The 6,753-nt window shown below is 55.1% G+C and overlaps 1 pseudogene across 1 annotated transcript; it reads right to left on the minus strand.

The window, feature by feature from the left end:
* Positions 1–703: 703 nt before the first annotated feature.
* LOC117098714 lies at positions 704–6,413 on the minus strand (annotated as a pseudogene). The gene is made up of 4 exons (XR_004443558.1): positions 6,120–6,413; positions 4,951–5,062; positions 4,319–4,379; positions 704–4,063 (listed from the first exon to the last, which is right to left on the minus strand). The product of XR_004443558.1 is annotated as a spermatogenesis-associated protein 31A6-like (transcript).
* Positions 6,414–6,753: the final 340 nt, after the last annotated feature.

The raw sequence follows: 6,753 nt of genomic DNA on the forward strand, positions 1-6,753 counted from the left end.
GCAGCCTCCATGAAAGCTACGCCCCCCCGCTCCCCACCCCCCACCTACACATGCACAGAGCTGGAAGGTCTGTCCCCACCGCCACTCCAGAGTGCGAGAAAGGGAGAGGCAGTGGGATGGGGACTCTGTGCTTCTTACGTTGGCTGAGCTAAGAGGGTCCATCTCCATCCCAGCCTTTGTCAGGGAGAGAAGGGGCTTCCCAGGGGCAGGCATTATCTATTCTCCACCAGGATACCCAGGGTCAAGACTTCTCCCACTTCTGAACTCAGGGCCCAGCACTCTCCCACCCAAACTTCCACTATTTTGTGACACATGAAGCTACTGGGCTGTGGCACTTCCTGGAGCCTGCATGGCGATGTTCAGCCCTGTGACATCTCTGCAAACCTTCTCCCTAGAGCTGCCTAAACTTGGAGGTAGACAGTAAGTAGTGGAAAGACAGTTGAACAGTATTTCAGAGTGGGCTCTGAAATAGGTTCATAGGTTTTTCTCATCTTGTTTTTAGAATTTTTTGTTGTTTGTGTAAAGACAGTGTTACGGAAACGTAAGGTTCAGTGAAGGAACTCAGGAAGAAGGTGGGGTTGCAGCATCACTGTCAGCACCCGTCCATGTCCTGTTGCTTCTAGAAAGCAAGCCCACACCAAGCACGGCACAAATCAAAGCCATCAACCTCTTATGAAGAAAAACAATATATATTTTGACCAAATTAGATACCTCCCCGAAGAAGACAGTGCCTGGGACAGGCACTGTGATGGTGGCTGGAGGCACCGGGTGTCTTCGGCCAGTGCTGAGGGGGACTGACTGGGGGTACAGCTTTCTTGGGGAGCAAGAGCTGGGGATGTCGCGGGCCCCACGACATTTTCTCCTCCAGCATCTGTCCGACTGCTGTCATGAGCCGCTGAGCTTCAGCACTGCTGCTGTACACACAGGACCTATTTTGTCCTATGTTTTGGCTCCCGGCAGTGACTGGTGCTTGCTTGCTTTTTCTCTTTGGGAAAAGCTGCTGGAAAAAATGCTTTATGTTCTCTCCAAGATGGCTTATTAAAGGAGGCTGTTTTTTTGATGGCACTGTCTGGACCCTTTCATCCCGATGAGTGTCTATCGGGCTTTGTCTCTTGCCCGAGACTTGACGTTTGGGGTTCTTGGGCTCCCTGTACTCCAGGTTGCTCCTTCTGGCTGCCATGAGGTCACGTAGCTCCTGGGAAGCCCGCATGTTCCCAGCAGGCGTGCTCTGGAGATGGCGCTGGGGCACTTGAGGAGCCAAATTCTCTGCAGCCAGGGGCAGAACAGACGCTTGTCCATCCGCAAGGAGCACAACAGCAGCACAAACTTGAGGCTGGGTCTCTGACTTCGTGGCCATTCCAGCCTCAAATTCATTAATAACCTCCTCCATAGGACACAGCTGTCTTGGATCTTGGGCGACAGACATTGTAGGAAAACTTTTGCTGGTCCTTGGAGCCTCGAAACCATGCACATCTTCCCTTGTGGCTTGGAGGTTTGCCAGCATACGGGTTCCTGAGGGGACTCTGGGTTGTGGCACTGCCTCCCTGGTCTCTACAGCCCTTGAAGACTGGGCTCCTAAGCTCCTGCTCTGCTGGGTGCTGCCTGTGAGGCTGTATGTGAGGGGCTTAGATGGCCACATGCCCTCCTGTGCAGCTGGAGGAGGCTTCAAGGGCCCATGATCATTCCAAGATGGGATCCCTGGCGGGGCCCTCTGGAACTGCTTACATGCAGGGGAAGAGGCCAGAAGACTCTCTGGCACGTTAGATGGTTTGGTCAGCACCTGCTTTCTCAGCCTTGCCGTTGGTGGCTCTCTAAGGAATGTGGCCACCTCAACTTTTGAGCCAGCCCCAGATTCACAGGTGGCTGAGGAGGGACCGGCAAGCTGTGTAAGGGACAAGGACGAAACCTTTTCCGTTGTAAAGCAGCGAATGGGTTTGAGGACCCTGAGGGGTAGACTCCACCTGTGTTTGGCCCATAATCTCCCAATATGGGATCCCAGCACCTGCTGAGTACACGGCTCGAGGAAGGGAAGCACCTGGGCTATGTTCACATAGGCTTTCCCACTTTTCAGGGGTGCTAGATTGCTGGTTTTCACGTGGGTGTTGGACACGGGAAAAGCCTGGTTGACAGCAAGCCGGGATCGACGCACACGCACAGGGATCAAGCCCTCGTTCATCTGGCCCAACTTCCTGCCCACGTGGGCTTTTACGATGTTTTCTACACGATGCCTCTCTCTGAGTCTTAACACATCACTTCCCGAGTCACTCCTCAAGGGCTTCCTCAAGTCCCTTTCCGACTCCTCAGAGGTCGCCCCCAGAACCTTCCCTGGGAAGCTTTCCATGCCCCTGGATAGATTTTGCGGGGTCTGCCCCAGAATTTGCCCCAGATGTGGGCACAGGTCCCTCTGCAGCTGGAACGTCATCTGTGCCTCCTTGCTGCTTTCGCCTGTGGACGTGGAGGACTGCCAGGGCCTGGGTCTGCCCTTGGCCTGACTTGTCCCTGACGATTCGTCCCGAAGCTGTATCAGCTCCAGAGACTCTTGGATCCTTCCCAGGTTGCCCTGGTGTTGAATGAACCACTTTTGAATGTGTTGCTCCAGTTGTCTCCGGACTTCAGGACTGATTGGAAAGTTCTCAGGCAGAATGGATGGCAAGCTTTCCTGGGGAAGGTTAGGAGTGGAGACACTAAACACATCCTGAGATTTTTGGACCCTAGAGGGTAAAGCCAACCCACCTTCTAGTTGTTTCCTCAACAAAGGCCATTGAGGGTGCCGAGTTTCAGGTAGGCAGAGAGCTTGCAGTTTATTCCGCGATGCAGGGCAAGCTACTCCAGAGTTATTAATCGGGGATGGAAAAGCAGGAGATAGGACTGGGAAAGAGGACTGGAGATTGGCCTGAGCCATAGGTATGGGCCGGAATTGGGGCATGGATGAAATAAAGGGTTGGGACTCGGGCCCCAGATGGGACAGGGGCTGGGTCTGGAAAAGCAGTGGGGACATTGTAGTCTCCCTTTGAATTGGGCAGACATTGGAAATCCCATTGAACAAGAAAGGAGGAGACTGTAAAGTGTAAGACCTTTCAGTGACCCAGGCATTAGCCACCAGGGATTCGCTGTGCAGAGAGGGGAGGCCCCAGAAAAGCTGGCTATAATTCTTCAGAAAACTTTCCTGCAAGATCCTAGGATCTGAGAGCTTCTGAGGACTGGGCAGCTGTTTGGAGTTCTCGCCCATGTTCCAGAAGGTTTTGGAGTTGTGGGGTCCTGCTCAGCATCCAGTGATTTAACCAAATTCCCCAAAGAATTCAAGTGCTTTTCTGGGCTCATTTGTTTTGGAAAGGATCCATTGTTTTCTTTTTCCTCCGAAACGTTGACCTTGGCTCTTTCTATGACTTGTATACCCATGACATTCTGGCCATCAGAGTTGAGTAAAACTGGGCTACCAGCTTCCCTCTGACAGGTCTCTGGTGGGTGATGATCTTGCTGGACTGACGAGTTGAAGACACACCAGGTTCTGGTAGTCTCCTGCCACCAGGAGAAGGCAGAAACTTGACTGTTTGAGCCGCCAAGTCCTGAGATGGCTGGGACAGAAGCTGCCAAATCCTTACGTGGTGACAAGCTTTGAGGGACGGTGCCCAGTGGAAGTGCCACTGAGTCACAGTGAGATGGAATTATCAGAGTGGAGTCCCGCAGGGGAGGAGCAGGGAAAGCTTTTGGAGGAGACGGAGAGCAGGCCGGAGGATCAGGGGTGTGTGGTGGGTGAGGGAAAAGTGCAGGTGGCTCGGGTGAGGGGCTTTCTGGGGGAAGGGAAGGTTCTGGTGGCTGGGAGGCACTTAGGGAGGAGACTGAGGTGGTCATTGGACCTGGTGATGGGGCGGAGGCCAGATGCTGAGGATGCTTGGTTCTAGGATCCGGGGAAGCTAACGGGGAAAGCACGGGAGCAGCATCTTCCATAGGCTCATGAGAGGACCGGGAGGATCCATCAGGTGCTCTTTTGCCCACCTCACCTGGGGGGTCTGGACCGGAGAGCTGACCAAAGTCATCTTTGCCAGGATGTGGCCCCAGGAGGCTGCAGGAGACAGGAGGCACAAGCTGCAGCCAGGAGCAGGTAGGGCCGGGGGGCAGAGTGGGAGCTCGGGTCACCGCCCCTCCACCACCCCACATCCTGACTGCCCAATTCTCCTGCTACCCCTTGCCCCAGGGTTTTACTCCCATCCTCTGTCCCCCTGGCCTCCCCATCCCAGGTCAGCTCCAGGCTGCCTATGGCCCTGGGGTAGCATCCCAGCCCTAGTAGGAAGGATGAAGGGAAGGGGAAGTGCCTCACCTCTGCAGTTGTGAAAACAGGTTCCAAATCTCCTCCAGGCCTCTTGGGCAAGCTCTACAAGCTGGAAATCAGGAGACCGGGTTAGGGCAGTGCAGGAGGGGCCTGGGATCTCACAGGAGGATGCGTGCATGTTTCTTTAGGGAAGACCATGGGGAATTAGACCCTGGAACCCGCACATCTGTGTCCAGAGCCACATGGCCCTGAGGGTAATAGCAAGGCATGGCGGGCAGGGCTTTGTCATTCACAAAAGGCTTCCACACACGGACCCCCCCCCCCATCCCCACAGTCCTCACAACTGCCCTGTGGGGAGAAAGGACTGGGGTGGTCTCAAAGAGGAATCAGCCTTAGTAGAGTTGAACTGCTGTTCCCAGGGGCCAGGAGGCCCCCTCACCCCCTCCCATCCAGGCAGGCATTGTTCTCCCCACTACACACATGCTGCCCCCTGCTGGGTAAGGCCCAGTCCCTGGCCCACCAAGGCTTCATTCCAGCACGGAATCTGAGAAGGACCCGGGGTTCTGATTTCCTTCCTATGAGCCCCCGCCTCAGGCTTCTTCAACTGACTTCTTCAGAGTCAGTTCCCTCCGGGACAGACGAGATCAAATTAACTCTGGTGTGCCCTGGCAGAGCCTTACCTCTCAGACTGTGGTTTTTCATCCTGCCTCTGGGCCTCCCTCTCCGCCCTACTGGGCACTGGGAGACAAGATGACGCGGGGAGACAAGATGACGCGGGGAGACAAGATGACACTGGGAGACAAGAAAGGGAGAGGAGCTAGGACCGGTTCTCAATCTCCGCCCCCTGCCCAGCCGCCCCACGCTGCACTCACGAACCGCATGGCTCTGTCTCGCTCAGGGAGCTCTGTGTGCTTCCTCCCACTCATGTTTAAATGGATGACAAACTGCTTTTCTTCTTAGAAAAACAGGAAGAGGGGGCCGGGCGCGGTGGCTCACGCCTGTAATCCCAGCACTCTGGGAGGCCGAGGCGGGTGGATCACCCGAGGTCAGGAGTTTGAGACCAGCCTGGCCATGGTGAAACCCCATCTCTACTAAAAATACAAAAATTAGCCGGGCGTGGTGGCGGGTGCCTGTAGTCCCCAGCTACTCAGGAGGCTAAGACAGGAGAATAGCTTGAACTCGGGAAGCAGAGGTTGCAGTGAGCCGGTATCGCTCCATTTCACTGCAGCCTGTGCGACAGAGCGAGACTCCGTCTCAAAAATAAAATAAAATAAAATAAAAATCACACACACACGGATTTTCAATATGAGGTCCACCACGGCCCTGTCAGTCCCTGTTCCTCTGCTCGAGGAACACCCAGGCTCAGGCCCACAGGCACCGCTGAGCTGTCAGGTAGGATTCTGCTTCCCAGGAGACCAGAGGAGACGCCAGGCCCCGGTGGGAGGCCCTCGGGGGCTCGGCACTGCCCCCAGATCACCCCATACAGAGGAGACTGGGCCCCGAGCCACCTGCCCCAGGAGCTGATGAGCCAGGGCTCAGGGTCTGGCCTCGGACAGAGACCTCCCCCGTCTCATGGCCAGTCCTGGCCGCTGAGCCCACAGGTTTGATTTTGTCTTGACGCCTCCTGTGCTCCCCCACAGACGGACTGAGAGCTTGGCATGGAAATCCCAGTACACCATCTACCCCTACCAACCCTGGCTGTCCTGCCTCTCCCTGGAAGGATGATGTTCTGGTCTCTCCTGAGACTTCCCATCGCAGAAGTCTCTCCACTGGATTTGGAAAAGTGGAACTAATAATAAAAAGAAAGGAAAGAATCCAGCTCTGTGGGTCCAGACTGAGGGCTCCTTACCTTTCTCTTCCCCGGCGATGGTGAGGGTGGGTCATCACAAGGGAGGTAAGAGAAGTAGGGGCGTAATAGGAAGAAGAACCCCAGGGCAAACACCAAGGTGAGGAAGATATCCAACACCCATGGTGTGGAGCTGGGGGCGTTTAGCCACGAGGCACTAAGTAATTTTAGAGGAAGGGGAAGATTCTCCATGTGAATAGGCGCATTGCTTTCAAGCAACTGAGCTCTGGGCATCCCCGTGGAGACTAGGGACTGGGGCCCAGGCCTGCATCACAGAGCTGGGGCCTTCACATCACAAAGGGCTTCTTTGTTGGGGAGGGGCAGCGGGAGGGGGAGGATAGTGGGAGGGGGAGGGGCAGCGGGACGGGGAGGCTGAAGCACAGCCCTTCCCCACCCTCCAAGCCGGGGATCCCTCCACCCTCCCACCTTCCAGATCCCTCCTTCCCACTAAGTCTTGTCAGTGATAGAACTCAGCCAATTTTCTATGTTTTCTCCCTGGAACACAGATATTACCTGGTTCCTTTTATCTGTTGGAGACGGTGGCTTCAGGTTACCTATTCTATGGCCCTTGAAAATCTGAAGTTGACTCTGAAATTTTGGCTATGTACCAGGGATTTTTATTCTGAGAATCTCGTTC

Source organism: Trachypithecus francoisi, unplaced genomic scaffold (genome assembly GCF_009764315.1).
Source record: "Trachypithecus francoisi isolate TF-2019V2 unplaced genomic scaffold, Tfra_2.0 Lachesis_group16, whole genome shotgun sequence".
In the NCBI taxonomy this organism is placed as follows: Eukaryota; Metazoa; Chordata; class Mammalia; order Primates; family Cercopithecidae; genus Trachypithecus; species Trachypithecus francoisi.